Genomic DNA, 18,226 nt, shown 5'->3' on the forward strand with positions numbered 1-18,226 from the left:
TATTTAGAATATATATATGTAACAATAAGTGCAGTTTTGAACATACAAAATGTAAATTTATTTTAAATTTTTTAATAAAAAAAAAAAAAAATATTTTATGTCCATTTACACTGATAAATAAAGAACTGCACATTATTCCACAATTAAAATCGATTACCTTAAATATTTATTTGGATTTCTTCCGTAATTATTTAACATTTTCTCAATTTTTTCGTATTTTTTTCAATGGACCAGCTTTGAAGTAATAGAGGCAAAAACAAAATAATCCGGAGAAATATTTTCACCATCTACCACGAAAAAAATATATATCCAGTGTAAACCCAGGACATGTATTTTTTCGTGGAAAATGGTTGATATATCAGAAGCCTAGTTATCAAGTATACATATAGAACTTGGAAAAAAAACAAAAGGCATTTCATATAGAAAACGAAAAAAAAAATATATATTTTATATTGAATAAACGTTGTCTTAGATGTTATCTGACCATAATATTTTCATTTAAATATTCAATTAAATTAATGCAGGCGGCTATCTTATCATTTTATCATTATGTAAGCTGTAAAAAAAAACATAAAATATAAATAAATATAAAAAATGCTTTTCTTTTTGAAAATAATAACAACAAGATTTGCGTTTTGAAATAAAAAAACTTACGTAATTAATCACATGTTTATATTAACAGGATTATATAAGAAAATGGTTTTTAATAATTTTTACAGTACGATATTGTTAGTCGTTCATTAATACATAATATTTGAAGAGTTGAAAAAAATTACTCACATTTAACAAGATGTTTAAAGTATCTTTGATCTCAACTTTCGCAATACTTGTTATTGCCATAAGCCTCCTTAGTAAGCCAACACATTAAAATATATTAAATTACTGATATTATAGTTTTCATATAATAAAAAATTCATCACGTTAATTTTTATAGCTCCAAGTAATACTGGTGGTCTTAGTCTTATCAGTATAACAGGTCCGTTATTGGGAAAATAAAAATAAAATAAAATTTGTAAAATTTACAATGAATTAATAAAATTAATGAAAAATATTATTTTATATGCTTGAAAAAATAAAAACATAAATTAAAGTAAATAACTGTTTGTTGATTGACTTATTTTGAAATAAAAATCCAATATAGATGTTACAAAAATTTATCAACTTAAACTTTCTATGATATTTCTGCGAATAAACAAAAGTTCTTGGAAAAGCAAATTTTATTATATCTTTTTCAGAGACGCTATTATTTTTTGAATTTTTGATATTGTTAAAAAACAAAAAACTTTTTTTTCAAATATAAAACAAATAAAAACTTCTGCCACAAATTTTTCCTAATTATTACGCAATTTCTCGAATTTTTTTCGTACTTTTCTGCAATTGGCTCAATCCAAATTTTAAAAAAATATATTAACGTATTTTTATACTAATAAATACATATTTTTTTATTTAATAATATTTATTTATTATGATATTATTATTGAACTTGAATAAATAAATAATATAAATAAATGAATATTATTCAAATAAATATAGTCATTGAAATATTTCATTTGTTCTTATACCGGAAATAATTCAGATAAATATATTTTTACCAGACTTAAAAGATCAGAAGCATAATAATTTGTAAAGATATATTATTAAACCACCTACAAAATCATATTAGTATTTAAGAACCATAATATAAGAAATAAAAACTTAAAATAATGTTAACAAAACAGAATTATTTTATTTCACACATAAAAATAAAAAAGTAAAACCAAAATTGAATTATTTGATGAAAAATTAAAAATCACAAACCAAGCAAAATATTTAGGCCACACACTTGACACAAAATTAGACTATTAATAGTGAATTCACATCATATAATTGCAATTATGAGAAAAACAAACACAGCTGTTAGTATGTTATACCCACTACTTGATAAAAATAATTATGTAATACGAAAAAATAGAATGCTAATATATAAAACATGCATAAGACCAATAATAGTTTATGCAGCCCATCCAAGCACTGCTGATATGGTCAAGGCTGCAGTCAAAGATCTTGCTAAAGGCAATGGATCGTCACTTCAAGCAATTAACAAATATATGTTTGCAAGTTATAAGCTTGACACTGAAAAACATTCACAATTTATTCAAAAACTGTGTCAATTCCTAGACAAACAGAAAAAAGAAAAAAAAAAATTATCAACTATTTTCATGATTTAATTTATTTATTTTAAACAATAAAAATATACCTAATATTGATAACACAACAATGGCTTCAATGGAAATTATTGTTGATAGTTTTTTATTTAATAGCAACAGAGCTGTTAGTGTCCAGTAGCTTAAAAAGATTTTGAAAAAAGACATGCATAACCAAGGATTATTATGAAAAAAAAGAAATTGATTAAACAACTAAATATGTATTTCAATTAACGAAAAAAATACTTACAATTATTGCAGCATAGAGCAAAAGAAATCCAATTATTGTATAGAAAATTAAAAATAATAATATCGTCGAATAAAGAGTCTCGAAAAATTCAAATGATATCATTAGAAATAATCCATCTGCAACATCTATTAATGTTATTTTATTTGTCCAAATTATTACTGCAATAAATGAAGAATTTATATATAAAAAAAAAAAGATAGTCAAGTTCCCCAAGGTGCACCCTAAGTGTTCCGTAGGATTTTTTATTTTTTTTCTTGCTGTTTACAAAAATATTGTAAAAAAACAGCCCGAGTAGAAATTCAGGTCAGGTTCGGATCAAGCCCTGATCAGGCTTGCCTGATTTCAAATCCAATCTGGATCCAGATACTGGATCCGAACCTGATCAGGATGTAACGCTTTTTCGTAAGGTTTGGATCCAGAATGGATCAGGATACCTGATCAGGCTGTAGTAAAGATACATAATCCATAATGGATCCAGATACTGGATCCGAACCTGATCAGGATGTAACGCTTTTTCGTAAGGTTCGGATCCAGAATGGATCAGGATACCTGATCAGGCTGTGGTAAAGATACATGATCCATAATGGATCCAGATTCCGGATCAAAACTGGATCAGGATACATGATTTATTCAAAAAAATAAAAAAAAAAATTGATAATTTCAAATTTATTTTTTTTTTTTAATTTGAAATCTAACGCTTAACAGAATACAGATAAACTTTATTATTACAAACTGACCTAATTGATAATTTACCTAACTAATTATTGCTACGACCGGGGTTCGAACCCTTCGACACGGGATTACAACGCTAGTACTTGACACGCTCGGCCATTGAGGCATTCGATAATTCGTACTAACTTTTTGTCTTCATAGGTTCTACAAATTGCCTGGTCAGGATAGCATCAGGCCATCTCTATTTTATCCTTAATAGGGATAGCCTGATCCATTCTGGAACAAGACTGGATCAAGAAAAAATTATTTGAAAAAAACATAAATTCAATAATTTTTTCTTGATCAAGATTCGATCCAGAATGGATCAGGCTACTCTATTAAGGATAAAATACAGATAGCCTGATGCTATCCTGATCAGGCATTTTGTAAAATTCCAAGACGCAAATTTGATACTTGTTTCTTCATCCATTTTGGATCCAGCTAGTTTATCTATCCTTATAGTAGCCTGATCCATTCTGGAACAAGACTGGATCAAGAAAAAATTATTTGAAAAAAACATAAATTCAATAATTTTTTCTTGATCAAGATTTGATCCAGAATGGATCAGGCTGCTCTATTAAGGATAAATTACAGATAGCCTGATGCTATTCTGATCAGGCAATTTGTAAAATCCAAAGACGCAAATTTGATTTTTTTTGCTTTATCCATTTTGGATCCAGCTAGTATTTATCTTAATAGAGTAGTTTGATCCATTCTGGATCAAATCTTGATCAACAAACAATTATTTGAAAAAAAAATAAATTCAATAATTTTTTCTTGATCAAGATTTGATCCAGAATGGATCAAGCTACTCTATTAAGGATAAAATACAGATAGCCTGATGCTATCCTGATCAGGCAATTTGTAAAATTCAAAGACGCAAATTTGATACTTTTTTCTTTATCCATTTTGGATCCAGCTAGCCTTACTTTATCCTTAATAGAGTAGTTGATCCATTCTGAATAAAGATTGATCAAGAAAAATTATTTGAAAAATAAATTCAATAATTTTTTCTTGATCAAGATTTGATCCAGAATGGATCAAGCTACTCTATTAAGGATAAAATACAGATAGCCTGATGCTATCCTGATCAGGCCATTCCTACTCTATCTTTAATAGGGGTAGCCTGATCCAGTCCGGATCAGGACTTGATCAAGATCAAATTATTTAAAAATTTAATAAATTTAATACTTTTATCTTGATCAAGTCCTGATCCGGACTGGATCAGGCTATCCCGATTAAGGAAAAGATGTAGGTGCCTGATCCAGGCTTGATCAGGATGTGATAGAGTTACCTGAATAGGGATAGCCTTACGATATCCTGATCAGGCCTGGATCAGTGTTCAGGCTATCCTGAACAAGTTTCTACTCGGGATAGTTTACAATGTTCCAATTGGAGAAGATACGATGTATCTTGTTAAGAAGTACTATGTTGCATAGTCAAGTCTAGCGTTCGTTAAATCTACTATGTTGCATGGTGAGATTTACGATGTTTAATAGTACATTTCATTATATTCTATTTGTATTTTCGATAAAAAAAAAACAGAATTATTTGTTTATTTAAAAAATAACTTTAAATTATTTATAATAATTATTATTATGTTTATACATGTTTTTCAACTTGGCTATTTCTTGACCTAACTCGGGATTCGAACCCGGGTTTCTGGATTTGAACTCCGATCGTTTACCCAAATTGCCATTCAGGTATAAAACAGTAGAAGAATCGAAAATGTCTATATATATTTATTCTCTTTTATTCCCTTCTTCTTTCATGCTAGCATAGTGAAACTAACTACAGACCTAATAACTTTTACCATTTTGTATATAGTAACAACTACGAGTTGCATAGCACATTTTAAAGGTTTCCATAGTACGGTTCTTTTTCCAAATGTACCCTCACGGTCATGGTGAATTTAAACACACAACATAATAAAAAGTAACAAGTTTATGGTTGTTCGTATCATTGGTATAGTGAAGACTATCTATTGAACAAGTAAAGTCTACTAAAACCATAATAAAAACCGGTTTTACCTCAGAAGAGTAGTTTTTACTATGTTACTATCGTAAAATTTAAAATGCACATCGTAAAAAAAATTATAAAAAATAATATGTTGAACCATATTTTCGAAAACGTCCTTCAGTACTATATTAACATAGTAAAACTAATTATTTTTTTTTTTACAGAGAAGATATAAATTGACTGAAATACGACATAGTTATGTTAATATAATTTAATATAATTTAAATTTAAAATATATATATGAATTGTAATTAAATGCCGTTTTGGACATATAAAAATTTAAATTTATTTTAAATATTTTGATGAGACAAAAATATTATTTTACGTCGATTTACACTAATTAAAAAAGAACTACACATTTTTCCACAATTGTAAATAAATACCTTAAATATTTCTCTGCATTTTTTCCGCAATTATTTAACTTTTTCTCAATTGTTTTGTATTTTTTTTCAAAATGCCATCTCTGAAGTTATATATTATTTATTTAATACGTGCCCAATAGATTTTGTTGTACAGAACCGTAATTTTTGTGCCCCGGGAACCACAAAAATTGTGGGTCGGTAAAACAAATTTTGATAATGATCACATCATATTTTATTGGACTTACATCTTGGTACTTTTTTGTGGTTCTGTTCAACAATTTTTAAGTATTTTTTTAACAATTTTTGTTGGATATTTCTCTCCGTGTAAAATTGCAATAACAAAATAATCCAGAGAAGTATTTTCACCATGGTTAATCTATCAGGAGCCTTATTATTAAGCACGCAGATAAACAATGTAAGAAAAAACAAATAACGTTTCGTATAAAGAACAAAAAAAAAATATATATTTATATTTCATAATAAATAAACTTTGTTATAATGGTTATCGTACTATATAATATTTTTATTTACATGTATTTAATTAAATTAATGCAGACGGCTATCTTATCAATTTATCATTATATAAGCTGTAAAAAAAAATATTAAATATAAATAAATATAAAAAATGTTTTTCTTTTTGACAATAATAACAACAAGATTTGCGTATTGAAAAATAAACTCACGTAATAAATCACATGTTTACATTAACAGGATTATATAAAAAATGATTATTTAATAATTTTTACAGTACGATATTGTTAGTCGTTCATTAATACATAATATTCAAAGAATTGAAAAAAAATAATTCACACTCAACAAGATGTTCAAATTATCTTTGATCGCATATTTCGCAATGCTTATTATTGCCATGAGCATCATTGGTAAGTTAACATACTAAAATATATAACATTATTAATATTATAGTTTTTAGATATTAAAAAATTTATTATGTGAATTTTTATAGCTATTCAAGCATCTTCAAGAAATGACACTAATGGCACTACCCGAGTAGAAACTTGTTCAGGATAGCCTGAACACTGATCCAGGCCTGATCAGGATATCGTAAGGCTATCCCTATTCAAGTAACTCTATCACATCCTGATCAAGCCTGGATCAGGCACCTACATCTTTATTAGATAGCCTGATCAGTCCGGATCAGGTGATTAAATTAAAATTAATTTTTAAATACCATCTTGATCAAGTCCTGATCCGACTGGATCAGGCTATCTATTAAAGATAAGTAGGAATGGCTGACAGGATAGCATCAGGCTATCTGTATTTATCTTAAAAGAGTAGCCTGATCCATTCTGATCAAATCTTGATCAAGAAAAAATTATTGAATTTATTTTTTTTTCAAATAATTTTTTCTTGATCCAGTCTTGATCCAGAATGGATCAGGCTACTCTGTTAAGGCTAAAGTAAGGACTCCTGGATCCAAACTGGATCAAGAAAACAGTATCAAATTTGCGACTTTGAATTTTACAAATCGCCTGATCAGGATAGCATCAGGCTATCTGTATTTTATCCCATTAGAGTAGCTCTGATCCATTCTGGATCAAATCTTGATCAAGAAAAAATTATTGCATTTATTTTTTTTTCAAATAATTTTTTCTTGATCCAGTCTTGATCCAGAATGGATCAGGCTACTCTATTAATATAGAGTAAGGCTAGCTGATCCAAAATGATAAAGAAAAAGTATCAAATTTGCGTCTTTGAATTTTACAAATTGCCTGATCAGATAGTAATCAGGTTATATCCTATTAGTAGCCTGATCCATTCTGATCAAATCTGATCAAGAAAAATTATTGCATTTATTTTTAATAATTTTTTCTTGATCAGTCTTGATCCAGAATGGATCAGGCTACTCTATAATAAGATAGAGTAAGGCTAGCTGATCCAAAATGGATGAAGAAACAAGTATCAAATTTGCGTCTTTGAATATTACAAATTGCCTGATCAGGATAGCATCAGGCTATCTGTATTTTATCCTATTGTGAGTAGCCTGATCCATTCTGGATCAAATCTTGATCAAGAAAAAATTATTGAATTTATTTTTTTTTCAAATAATTTTTTCTTGATCCAGTCTTGATTTCAGGCTATCCCTATTAAGGATAAAATAGAGATGGCCTGATGCTATCCTGACCAGGCAATTTGTAGAACCTATGAGGACAAAAAGTTAGTACGAATTATCGAATGCCTCAATGGCCGAGCGTGTCAAGTACTAGCGTTGTAATCCTTCAAGGGTTCGAACCCCGGTCAGCAATAATTAGTTAGGTAAATTATCAATTAGGTCAGTTTGTAATAATAAAGTTTATCTGTATTCTATTGAGCGTTAGATTAAATTAAAAAAAATAAATTTGAAATTATTAATTTTTTTGAATAATCATGTATCCTGATCCAGTTTTGATCCGAAGATCCATTATGGATCATGTATCTACCACAGCCTGATCAGGTATCCTGATCCATTCTGATCCGAACCTACGAAAAGCGTTACATCCTGATCAGGTTCGGATCCAGTATCTGGATCCATTATGGATCATGTATCTTTACTACAGCCTGATCAGGTATCCTGATCCATTCTGGATCCAAACCTTACGAAAAAGCGTTACATCCTGATCAGGTTCGGATCCAGTATCTGGATCCAGATTGGATTTGAAATCAGGCAAGCCTGATCAGGGCTTGATCCGAACCTGACCTGAATTTCTACTCGGGTAGTGAAGAGTGTGATGATGGTTACCACCATGGTCGTGGTAGTCTCATCAATGTAGGTCTTACTGTAGGGTAGAAAAACAAAAATAATTTCGTAAAATTTACCAAGAAATAATATAATTAATAAAAAATATTATTTTATAAACTTTAAAAAATAAAAATATAAATGAATATACTTGTTTGTTGATTTGCTTTTTTTTTAAATTAAAATTCAATACATATAAATGCCACAAAAATTTATCAACTCAAACTTGCCATGATATTTTTGCTAATAAACAAAAGTTCTTGGAAAAATAAATTTTATTTAATAACAGGTATATAAAAATGCAGCTCTATTATATAATGCACAATTTATTAAAAAATATCTCAAATCAGCTGTTATATCTGATGATCTTGTTCAAACCAAGGGAAAAGGTGCTTCTGGATTATTTTTTTTTTTTCGTGGGGGATGGTTAATATTTCAGAAGCCTAATTATTAAGTAGATATAAAAATTGTAAAAAAACAAATAGCGTTTCATATAGAGAACGAAAAAATATATATATACCTATATATATTTCATAATAAATAAACTTTGTCTTAATTGTTATCTGACCATAATATTTTCATTTACATGCATTTAATTAAATTAGTGCAGACGGCTATCTTATCAATTTAGCATTATATAAGCTATAAAAAAAAACATAAAATATAAATTATAATATAAAAAATTCTTTTTTTTTTGACAATAATAACAACAACAAAATTTGCGTATTGAAAAAAAAACTTACGTAATAAATCACATGTTTACATTAACAGGATTATATAAAAAAATGGTTTTCCAATAAATTTTATAGTACGATATTGTTAGTCGTTCATTAATACATAATATTCAAAGAATTGAAAAAAAATAATTTACACTTAACAAGATGTTCAAATTATCTTTGATCGCATATTTCGTAATGCTTGTTATTGCCATGAGCATCATTGGTAAGTTTACATATTAAAAAATATATTAAATTATTAATATTATAGTTTTTAAAGATATTAAAAAAAATTTTCATTTGAATTTTTACAGCTATCGAAGCAGTCCCAAGTGGTAGTGCTCTTGGTGGTGGTGGTCGTGGTGGTGGTGGTGGTAGTCTTATCGATATAGAAGCAAATGTAGCCTGAGAAAAAAAGAATACTGTAAAATCTACATTGAAATAATAAAGTTAAATAATATTCTTTTATAAGCTTTAAAAAATATAAATCAAAGTAAACTTGAATTAATATCTAATATATGGCTATATGTCTACCAATTATGATCAACGGTTCATGCGTCACTATCTGCAATCACTTTGAGTTTCATATATTTTGTAGCTCATATCGAGATATATGTCTGTGAATTTTTTCAGATTTTTTCTAACATTATTTTAGTCAATATTATATGGGGTAGTTCACGATTTTGCAAAAAAATTTTATTTTAATCGATTTTATCCAATATTTTTTGCAATAAAAAAATTCAATGATGAATCATTTATAACCATGTAAAAAAAGGTCAGCTCTTCAAAAAGAATATTTTTTTTTTTCCAAAATATTTTTAAACCATTTAAAGTTCACTTTTTTTTCTAAAAAACGATTTTTATGGAAGTGCGCATACATTGATCATTTTGAAAATATTTTTTTCGAAAAGCTTAGCAAATTTTACGTAATATATGTCTTAATGTCAGTGGGATCTCCATAAAAACTCTCGCAATCATCTGAGAACCAAAAAAAATCTAAGAAAAAAATTATTCTAAATCATGATTGTCATGATAAGTTTAATTTAAATATTGCTCATGATAACGAGGCTAGAATCATGTTCACAGATGTTGTTTTATTGCTGAATCTTACGCGCAGAAGCTGATTATACAAGCTAATAAAATTCTACTATTTCTAATAAACGTTAACTTACCGGTTTTTCTACATAAATAAACTGCTTAGAAATCATAGTCTATTAATGACCCGAGTAGAAATTCAGGTCAGGTTCGGATCAAGCCCTGATCAGGCTTGCCTGATTTCAAATCCAATCTAGATCCAGATACTGGATCCGAACCTGATCAGGATGTAACGCTTTTTCGTAAGGTTCGGATTCAGAATGGATCAGGATACCTGATCAGGCTGTGGTAAAGATACATGATCCATAATGGATCCAGATTCCGGATCGAAACTGGATCAGGATACATGATTTATTCAAAAAAAAAAAAAAAATTAATAATTTCAAATTTATTGTTTTTTTTAATTTGAAAACTAACGCTTAAGGCAGTATTTTCTATATAAATATTTTGTTAATAAAACTAAATCAAAAAACTTACTGTTGAATCAAGTTGTTTGTTTTTCTTCTCAAATTATTCTTAATGATCGTATTAATTATAGTATCGATAATAATAATAAACTAAGAACACTAAGTGTGCTCATTCAATATTCTACTTTTTGATATATAAAAATTGGAAAAAATAAACAAAAAATAATTTTTTATCTGACCATAATATTTTCATTTAAATATTCAATTACATTAGTCCAAACGGCTTATCTTATCATTTTATTATTAAATGAGCTATAAAAAAAAACACAAAAATTCTTTTTTTTTTTGAGAATAATAACATCGAGGTTTGTGTATTTGAAAAAAAAACCTGCGTAATAAATTACATGTTTACATTAACAGGCTTATATAAAAAAATGGTTTTTCAATAAATTTTATAGTACGATATTGTTAGTCGTTTATATTAACATATAATATTCAAAAAATTGAAAAAAATTATTTACACTAACAAGATGTTCAAATTATCTTCGATCATAATTTTTGCAATGCTTGTTATTGCCATGAGCATCGTTGGTAAGTTTATACTTACTACAATATATTAAATTATCATTATTATAGTTTTTAGATATATTAAAAAATTTATAATGTGAATTTTTATAGCGATCAAAGCAGTCCCAAATGGTGGTGGCGGTTTTGGGGGTGGTCCTGACGAATAAAGTTCGACATAGCGTGAGAAAAAAAAAAAAAATTGTAAAATTTACAATGTAATAATAAAATTAAATAATATTATTTTATAAGCTTTAAAGAATAAAAATATAAATTAAAGTATAAATATTAGGTTGTTGATTTACTTATTTTTAAATTAAAATCCAATGTAAATGCCACAAAAATTTATCAACTAAAACTTGCCATTATATTTTTGCTGATAAACAAAAGCACTTGGGAAAATAAATTTTATTTATAAATTCCCTGTAATTGGAGCATAGTATGTTGGGCTCTCGCTCTCTCTTATAAATAAATAAATAAATAAATAAATAAATAAATAAATAAATAAATAAATAAATAAATAAATAAATAAATAAATGTAAAAGCGTAAAAAAAAAAAAAAATACAAAACCCACAACTTAAATTCGAAACCAGGACCTATATTGACCTGTATAAGGTTATTGGTAAATAAAATTTACAAAATTTTATAAAAAAAAAAATTAGCCTGCTTGAATTAGTTTGATTGACTTTCAGGGCCAACAATTTATTCAAAGGTTTTATATACTCTTTATATTTTTATCACAATATTTGTAGAACAGTTCTTCGTTTTGTTTATAAATCATTTTACAATATAATATATTATTTAAAAAATATTTCAGCTAGAAGTTGTAATAAGTCATGAATTTTTATTAAATTACAAAAATTAATTTATGCAACGTTTTTACATAGGATATCATGAAATTTTTCAAAAAAAATATTTCGTTAATAAAACAACGTCAAATTACATATTATTGAATGAGGTCATTTGTTTTTTACCTTCAATTTTTTTTACGATCGTATAAATTAGTACTGATAATAATAAAAAAATTAAGGACACTAAGTGTGCTGATTCAATATTCTAATTTTTGATAATTAAAAATTGAAAAAAATAAAAAATAATTTTTGCCATTGTTTGCCTAGATTTTGCTATTTTCTTGTGTATTATGACATATTAATCTTTGTCCCTTTCGAGTTTGATATTGTTTATTCCTTTATTTTCATACTTATTTTTTACAGTCTTTGGCTTTTTTTTTTAAATTTAATTTTTTCTTCAAATTTTCATAAATAAATTATATTTTTATTTCTTTTCATAGTGTTATATCTTATTGAAGAATTTATTTTTTCCTCCTATTTATCCCTCATTCCTTTATGTATAATTTTGGAAAACAAATTTACTCATTTATATTCTGTGTAAATGTCTCTTCTAATTTTATTTTTATTATTTTCAAACTAAGTACCTAGTCGATAGGAAAATCGTCATATCTGTCTCAACGTCGATAATACATTTGGAACAATGTCAGCTTGATTTGATTCTCGAACTCGTTCAAAGTCAGCATCATCAAGAGACTCTCTAGTCTTCATGCTAGTCAGTCTACGTTGGAACGCAGAAATATATAAAATTTGACAATAATTTATCAAACAATAAGGGTAGATTTTTGTTTTTCAATAAAATTAAAAACAATATTTTTTTCCATCAAACATTTGTAATAAATGTAGGTAATTATATAAAAATATGTGTCAATTCCTAGACAAACAGAAAAAAAAAAAAAGGATTATCAACTATTTTTATGATTTAATTTATTTTTTTTTTAACAATAAAAATATACCTAATATTGATAACACAACAATGGCTTCAATGGAAATTATTGTTGATAGTTTTTTTTTTAATAACAACGAAGCTGTTAGTGTCAAGTAGCTTAAAAAAATTTTAAAAAATGACATGCATAACCATGGCATCATAATTAAAGGATTATTCTGAAAAAAAAAAAAATTCATTAACAGATAAATATGGCTTTAAATTAACAAAAAAAATACTTACAATTATTGCAGCATAGAGCAAAAGAAATCCAATTATTGCATAGATAATTAAAAATAACAATAATGTCAAATAAAATATCTCGAAAAATTCAAATGATATCATTGGAAATAATCTATCTGCAACATCTAGTAATGTTATTTTATTTGTCCAAATTAATACAGCAATAAATGAAGAATTTATCTATAAAAAAAAATATATTTATAAATTAAATTAATTTATTAATTATGTATGCATATATTAAGGAAAAATATTTTAAATATTCTTAAAATACTTACCATTGTTAAAATAGCACGAAATATTATTCCAATTCGATATGAAAAACAACAACAAAGTTGTTTGTAAATTGTCAAATTCATTTTTAATACACAAAAATAATAATACACGCACTGAATTTTAATAATATTACAATACGAAGTAATTTATTTTTTTTCTCATACAATTATATGTATAAAATCAAAAACAATATAAGTTTTTTTTCGAGTAAATATAAGATTAATTAAAAAGTGTATAAACAATTGAATACAGTGGTTATTGCTTGATGATGTGTATATATTTTGAAATAATTTTAGCCAAACTAAAGAATGTCGAATTTTAGAAATTTATTAAAGGGCCTGGTAGTTTTATAACAACAAATAAACTGTGAATCATCACTATTATTTTATGCCATTAAAATAATAACAATGCAAAGAGAAAAATATTTGAAAATTCCCGGATAAAGATGGTTGATATAATATTAAATATATATTGTAGAATTTCGTACTTACCAACTACGAATAAATTAGGAGAGAAATATTTAAAAAAAAAAAAAAAATGCAACGATAGCATGTACAGATATGACGCTTTGAACACACAATATTGTTTTATCATATATATTCGTAAAATCTTATCAGTGAGTTATTATACAAAATATTTACAATATTTTAATTAATATATGAATTTTTTCAATAATAACAATTGTAGAAATATATACAGTATATAATTCTGTATTTTTTTTAATTTATCGAAGAATTTAAAATAATATTTACGTCAATTTGTCTCTGATTGATAATAGAAATAGACAATTGAGTAATTTTTGTGTAATTGTTTATTTATTATTTTAATGAGCATTAGGTGTACGAAGAAATATTAATATTTAAAAAACAATAATTAGTTTATTTTTTAAATTTTTTCTTTTCATATATTTTCAAATATTTTATTTTGTTTTTGACCTTATTTTTTAATCTAATGAAAATTTTGTTTTAAAATATTATTCAAAAAAAAATATTGCTGCAAAATTTCAAGTAATTTTTAACTCTCAAGTAAAAAAATATATTGTAGATAGATAAATTAAAAATATATTTAATTGATTACCATGAGAAAATATCAATTATATTAAAGTATTTTTATAAATTGATATTATTTAAATTTGAAATATATGCATATATATAAATTAAATGCAGTTTTGGACATACAAAATCTAAATTTATTTTAAATATTTTTATAAAAAAAAAAAAATAGTATTTACGTCAATTTACACTGTTGAATAAGATACTGCGCATTTTTTTACAACTGAAATCGATTACGTTAAATATTACTCTAGATTTCTTCCGTAGTTATTTAACATTTTCTTAATTTTTTATATTTTTTTTCGATGGACCAACTCTGGAGTAATACAAGCGTAAACAAAATGATCCGGAGAAATATTTTCACCATCCCCAATATATCCAGGATATATATTTTTTCGTGGTGGATAATCAGAAGCCTAATTATCAAGTACGAATAGAAATTGTAAAAAAACAGATAGCGTTTCATATAGGGAACGAAAAAAGGAAATACATATTTTTTATAATAAATAAGCTTTGTCTTAAGGCTGAATGTAAATCCCAAAGTAGGACGACTCTTTGGGTGCAAAAGGGCACCCTTATAACCATAGTTAAAAAAAATAATAAGCGCCCCCTAATGTCTAAAATTTTTATACTTTACTGCCGCGTCTTTAAAAGTATGAGTGTATTTACACACACTAATCTACTTCAGCAGATTTTCAATGCTTCACCCGGTACTTTTTGACTGTTTTTAATATTCTTAAATAATTAATAACTTTCAAAATCCGTGGTAGAAATCGATGATTTTCTTTTTATTATTTTCGTAATTTGAAGAAGTATTAGCTGTAGTAAAATAAAGGTTTTTTGTGAGAGAGTTTTTTCAATAGAAGTGAAAACGTGCCGATGCTTCCTATGCGTGTGTAAAAAGCGTCAACTTTGACCCCAATTATCTCGCTCAAATCGTGGTAGAAAATTACAAAAAAAATTTGATAAAATAGATCTTTATTTCACTTAAAAAATAAGCCTACTTTGATCAAAATCTGTGAGAGGGAATTTTTTTTCTATATTTTGACATTCAGCCTTAATTGTTATGACTGACCATAATATTTTCATTTACATGTATTTAATTAAATTAGTGCAGACGGCTATCTTATCAATTTATCATTATATAAGCTATAAAAAAAAACAAAATATAAATAAATATAAAAAATTCTTTTCTTTTTGACAATAATAACAACAACAAGATTTGCGTATTAAAAAAAAAAACTTACGTAATAATATGTTTACATTAACAGGATTATATAAAAAAATGGTTTTTGAATAAATTTTACAGTACGATATTGTGAGTTGTTCATTATTACATAATATTCAAAGAATTGAAAAAAAATAATTTACACTTAACAAGATGTTCAAATTATCTTTGATCGCATATTTCGTAATGCTTGTTATTGCCATGAGCATCATTGGTAAGTTAACATATTAAAATATATAACATTATTAATATTATAGTTTTTAGATATTAAAAAATTTATCCCGTGAATTTTTATAGCTATTCAAGCAGTTCCGGGAGGTGACAGTAATGAAGGGTGTTATGATTGTGGCAAAGGTGGTGGCAAAGATGGTGGAGGTAGTCTCATCGATGTAGATGTTAATGTAGGGTAAAAAAAAAAAAAATTTCTAAAATTTACAATGGAATAATAAAATTAATAAGAAATATTATTTTATAAACTTTAAGAAATAAAAATATAAATTAGAACGAATGTTTGTTTGTTGATTTACTTATTTTTAAATTAAAATCCAATATAGATGTCACAAAAATTTATCGACTAGAACTTGCCATAATTTTTTTGCCACTAAACAAAAGCTCTTGGAAAAATAAATTTTATTTATAAATTTCCTGTAATTGGAGCATGCTATGTTGGGCTATTGCTCTCTCTTATAGATGATTAAATAAATAAATGTAAAAAGCGAAAAAAAAAAATCTTTAACTTAAATTCGACACTCGGAACTGTATTGACCGTAATTTATTAAAAAATGCCTCAAGTCAGCTGTTATATCTAGTGATCTTGTTCAAACCAAGGAAAAAGATGCTTTTGGATCATTTAAACTTGCTGCAATTAAAAAAGCAACCGAGGCTGCTGAACCAAAGACAAAAAATGTTAAAAAACCAGCATCACCAAAGAAAGCTCCAGTTGATAAAAAACTAGCAATAAATAAAAAAATCAAATCTGCCAAGGCTTTAGATTAATCTCCGGATTTTTTCCGTAATTATTTAAGATTTTCTCAATTTTTTCGTATCTTTTTTCAATTGACCATCTCTGAAGAGCTTTCAAGTAATAGAAGCAAAAACAAAATAGTCCGGAGAAATATATTAACCATCCTCCACAAAAAAATATATATACCTGGAATATTCCAGGATATATATTTTTTCGTGGGGGATGGGGAATATACCAGAAGCCTGATTATCAAGTACATATAGAAATTGTAAAAAAACAAATAGCGTTTCATATATAAGGAACAAAAAAAAAAAAATACCTATATTTTTTATTAAATAAACTTATCTTAATTGTTATCTGACCATAATATTTTCATTTAAATATTTAATTAAATTAGTGCAGACGGCTATCTTATCATTTTATCATTATATAAGCTATAAAAAAAAACATAAAATATAAATTAATATAAAAAATGCTTTTTTTTTTTGATAAAAATAACAACTAGATTTGCGTATTTTTTAAAAAACCTACGTAATAAATTACATGTTTACATTAACAGGCTTATATAAAGAAATGGTTTATCAATAAATTTTACAGTACGATATTGTTAGTTCTTCCATAATACATAATATTCAAAGAATTGAAAAAAAAATAATTTACACTTAACAAGATGTTCAAATTATCTTTGATCGCAATTTTCGCAATGCTTGTTATTGCCATGAGCATCGTTGGTAAGTTTACATATCAAAATATATTAAATTATTAATATTATAGTTTTCAAATATTAAAAAATTTATCATGTGAATTTTTATAGCTATTCAAGCAGCTCCAGGAGGTGGCAGTGATGATGGGTGTGATGATAATAACAAAGGTGGTGGTGGTGGTAGTCTTATCAATGTAGTAGCTGATATTTTATCGTAACGTGAGGCATAATCATCACGTAACCTAAGCAATATGACTGTGAAAAACATAGTAGCTCATAAAAGTAAAAAATTGAGTTGAAAATATAATAAACATAGTAAAAAATTATTTCATGTTAATTGTTGTATTAAATATCATTTAAAATTGAAGAGAAAATAAAGACAACTATCCCCTATGTCGACAATGTATATTTTTTAAAACTTTATACAAAAATCAGCAAAAGGCAGTAAAAGATTATACAGATTACAGATTATAAAAAAATTGAAAATTCTCGGCTGCTGATGAAGAATTTAATAGATAAATTTAATATAGTTTGATTGACTTTTTTATTGAAATGATATAATAATTAATAATATAAAATATTTAAAATCACTACGTGTAAGCTGCACCATGTGAAATTGAGCTAAAAAAAAAAGAACTAACTGCAATTATCCTCTTTTCATGACGAAAATGATTTTTTTTTATTTTATATAATTAATATTTTTTTCATCAAAGTCATTGTGTCTATTTTTTCTGGCTAACTTACTCTTACTCTTGATGATTTTTAATGGCTTTCAATATATTAATTTTTACTGATAAATAATTAAATCAATGAGTTTTATTTTATTTTCAAAGCTTCTCCAAGTGTTGATCTCTTATTTTTCAATGTTAAATTTTTTTTTCCAAATATAAAACGAATAGAAATTTCTGCAATAAGTTTTTACATAATTTTTCAATTTTTTTTTATATT

General features: G+C 26.0%; 1 long non-coding RNA gene across 1 annotated transcript; it reads left to right on the forward strand.

The window, feature by feature from the left end:
- The first annotated feature begins 17,094 nt into the window (after nucleotides 1-17,094).
- On the forward strand, nucleotides 17,095-17,604 carry LOC122849668. Its single transcript, XR_006373585.1, has 2 exons — nucleotides 17,095-17,306; nucleotides 17,390-17,604. It is a non-coding gene; the product is annotated as an uncharacterized LOC122849668 (long non-coding RNA).
- Nucleotides 17,605-18,226: the final 622 nt, after the last annotated feature.

This window comes from Aphidius gifuensis, linkage group LG2 (genome assembly GCF_014905175.1).
Source record: "Aphidius gifuensis isolate YNYX2018 linkage group LG2, ASM1490517v1, whole genome shotgun sequence".
NCBI lineage: Eukaryota > Metazoa > Arthropoda > Insecta > Hymenoptera > Braconidae > Aphidius > Aphidius gifuensis.